The sequence below is a fragment of the Pongo pygmaeus genome, chromosome 5 (assembly GCF_028885625.2).
Source record: "Pongo pygmaeus isolate AG05252 chromosome 5, NHGRI_mPonPyg2-v2.0_pri, whole genome shotgun sequence".
NCBI lineage: Eukaryota > Metazoa > Chordata > Mammalia > Primates > Hominidae > Pongo > Pongo pygmaeus.
The window spans coordinates 1382178-1386085 of NC_072378.2; the positions used below are offsets into that span (position 1 = coordinate 1382178).

A 3908-nucleotide genomic window follows, 5' to 3' on the forward strand; every position below is an offset into this window, starting at 1 on the left:
GTTTTCCTACTGGAAGAGGCAGTTTTCTGTCAGCATCTCAATATATAGTTTATTTCCCACTGAAACATGGGATAGGTAATTTATTTCCAGTAAGTTTGCTTGTTTTCTTATATGCATTAAACATGTTTTAAAGTCTTCTTTGACTTTTCTTGATGACTTCCCTTGCCAATGTTTACATCAGTACGGCCACTAACAGCCTGAAGTCCCTGGTGGGGCTGCTATTTTATTTCTCACATGCCACTAGTCCTTCTGTTTTCATAGTTACAGGAAGGGCAGTAGCTGAAGGCACACTGACAACCACTAGGTGGGTCACTGTCTTATTTCCATCAGCCAGTTTTTCTTCTACCAACTGCAGTTTCCACATCACGTTCTTGCTTTTTTGCCACTGCTTCTGATTTAACCTCTGGCCCCTTTATGACTACAGCGATAACTCGAGAAGGAGTCTGCCCAGATGCCTGCTGAGTAGGCACTGATAGTCTCATTACAGGTGTACCATGGGCTATTGAAACAAGGGTAACTGCTCTCACAGCCAATGGGGCTCCAACAATGTGAATGCTTCCTGATCCAGTCAGATTTCACTTTGCAGTTGACACTGTGCAAGCTGTGTAGCTGGGATGGAAATAATTTGGGGACATTGCATGGTGATTTTGTCTCCGTTTTCAGTAGAAGCTGGCATCACAGTAGGGATTACCTGAATGACTGCCTTTGGAGAGGAGGCTGTTGTTGGACTAGTGCTGATTATTAATGGTGTGCCTGCATTAAGTGACTAAACTGCCACAGCTGGAATTTTCTGGCCCAATGACATCATTATAACAGGTACTTGCATTGCCACACGAACTGGCCTTGGAGCTGCTGTTGCTGATACAGATGCAGTGATAGTAGGAGACCTGGGTGAAGCATCATGACCAGGGGAAGTGATACTCACAAATCTAGCCACACCCTTCTCTGCTCTGGAGCAGTTTATAGGGGATGAATTTCTTCCACCACGAACAGAGGATGCTGCTTTCAGGAGACTTTCTGCAGACAGTGACACTCGTTCTAATAATTTTTCATCCATAGCTCCTGCTAAATCTTCATTACAGGTTTCACTTTTGTTATCGTCTATGACCACTATGTTTTTAGGCATATCCTTGAACTGATATACAAGCCTCTGTCCTTCAGTCTTTGCAGGAATTCCCCTTTGGTAATACTATCTCAATGCTCATCCCATGGTTTCATAGTTCATGTCGGGTTTGTTTTTATGCTTTACCCAAAGCTTAGAGACAGCTTTTGAATCCACCAGCTTGAATATGCCTTTTTCTCTCTGAGGCCATTTAATATACCGGGGACAAGTATTTTTATCTTGAAGTAGATCTAAAAGAAACTCCCACAAATAGGTTGCGTTTCCTTTTCCTTCTCTCAGTTTCTTCTTTATACCTAACTCAGGAGACCCACTGGAAATTGGTGATTGCTGGGTCTTTGGTTTATGGCCAACTGTTTTCTTTTTCATTGGTTCACAGCTATCTAGTGATGTAGGAATAGGAGAGGTATCCATTGGTTCAGACTCTTCAGCTGACGCCTCCACTACAGTTTCTGTAATGACATCTGGCCTCATAGCAGCATGGATAAATTCTGGAGTTGATACACAGGAGGGACAAATACTTCCACAGGACTTCTCGAATCCCTCAAGCAGGTAGGAGATTCCATATGAAGCAGGGCTTCAGCAGCTTCGATTGTCTTATCTGTACAGTGTACACTACTGCTGTGAGCAGATGCTTCCACCCCCGAGATGGGCAGATCCAGCTGGTTCACGGGTCCCTCATGCAGAGACGTTGCCATGTTTATCCCGGGGCTGGAGCTGCTGCTTCACACTGACTTACACCGTGAGCAGCGGCGGCAGGGAAGGAGGTGGAACCCGCGGCCGGAGACACACGCCGTGCGGTCGGTCAACACACACTCACGCACTTGCACACGCTCCAGTGACCGGAAGGAAGCTGAGGCCGGCCCGCCTCCCGCTGCAGGGCTGAGGAATCCCACCACCTAACGGCAGGGGCAGGGGCCACAGCTGGCAACGCCTACTTTATTTTTAAAAATAATCACTGGGGCCTGGAGCAGTGGCTCACGCCAGCAATCCCAGCACTCTGGGAGGCCAAGGTGGGCAGATCACCTGAGGTCAGGAGTTCAAGGCCAGCCTGGCCAACGTGGTGAAACCCCGTCTCTACTAAAAATACAAAAATTAGCTGGGCCTGGTTGTGTATGCCTGTAATCTCAGGTACTCAGGAGGCTGAGGCAGGAGAATCGCTTCAACCGGAAGGCAGAGGTTGCAGTGAGTCAGGATCATGCCACCGCATTCTAGCCTGGGCAACAGAGTAAGACTGCCTAAAAAAAGAAAAAATCATGGGGGAATACATTTTGTGCCATATGTATTGGGTAAATTAAGGAAAGGCTCCTTATGTGATAGTTCATTTATGCCTCACCACCACCTCCTAAGATAAGGAATAGCAGACAATTTTCCAGAGGAAGAAATGAGGTTTAGAAGGAACGTAATTTTAAAGTCACATGACCAGCAGGTCCCAGACCCTGTATTGGAACCTGAGTATGTCTGGCTTATGTTCTTCCCACTGCATATGCTATATCTTCCAGGAAGAGAAAAGTATTTACAGTGTCCTAAAAGGTCGTCATAGTTGGAGAGGACCTTATGGATAATCCAGGCAGAAGTTTCTCCCTCTTTGCATTAAGCTATATAAAGTCTTAAACTGAACTAAGGCTCAATTATGTTAACTGAAAGACGTTATCCCGTCGTGTGATCCAAGATGACCCTAGCGGTGCTCGGAACTTGCTTTGCCCAGCAGCAGCTGTTCACCAGTCCCCTCCTTGGCCCCAAGCCCCCCGGTGATCGTCACATGGCCTCATACTTATCTCATGAGCTACACTTGTTACAGATTTTAATAATATAACATCCTTCTATGACGGATGTGCAAAAGCAGGCCTCAGAAACCATTGACATTTATTATCATTGTCTGTTACTATCACTAGGAAAGTTGGAAGCTGTCTTTTTTAATGCACATAAATCGGGTCTAAATGTCTGAACCCCCTTTGCTCAAAGCTCTGCTGAAGTGAAGCACATATTAAATAGGGTTTCTAAATGACCATTGACTTGGCATTTCCCCAATCAAAGATGGTTTTTTGTTATTTATTTTTAATTATGTCGCATCTATGAAGCACAATTTGCCAAAAGCAAGCCCTTCAGCGACCTCTGAGCACTGAGTTCTGACGGCACAGGAGGGAGCCCTGTAACAATCGTGTGTGTTTTCCATAATCCCAGAGGACTGCCCTTCAGCTCTGCAGAGAAGTCTCCTCTGCAGCACAACGGGCCCACCAGCCTCGAGGCACAGGAGAGACCAGAGCACATCTACACTCAGGTCTGGTGCTCTGGCCAGAAGCAGAGGCTGCCAATTGTACTGAGCCATACTTAATTAAGTAATAGTTTTATGAGGTGGACGGCAATACCCCAGGGGCCAACTCAAGGCCACAGGATTTATTGAGCTCTAACTGCAAACCGACAGTCCCCAGCATGCACACAACAGAGCGTGTATTACGAGAAAGTTAGTGTTGCGAGAGAATTCTTTCCCGGGAAAGTGAGGTGCCCATTCTTCATTTGCTGGCAGGTTCTCTGCTCCGTGAAGCACCAGCACTTCCAACAGGAGCCTGGGTGGACACACCATGCAGAATGAAAGATGGGGAGCAATGACCAGAAAGCATGCGTGGGGTTTGCCTGGTCCAGAGAGGCAGGAAGTGGTGGCTTCTAAAGAGGAAGCACCTTCACAAGCAATAACCAACAGCAGTGGGATTTCGGTGGGGGAACAACGGAGGACAAGACAGGTCAGGCAGGGGTGTGATAATTAACTATGGTTTCAAGAAGGAGAGGG

At 46.7% G+C, this 3908-nt stretch overlaps 1 pseudogene; it reads right to left on the reverse strand.

The window, feature by feature from the left end:
• Positions 1–223: 223 nt before the first annotated feature.
• Positions 224–1818, reverse strand: LOC129038666 (ETS-related transcription factor Elf-2-like; annotated as a pseudogene).
• Positions 1819–3908: the final 2090 nt, after the last annotated feature.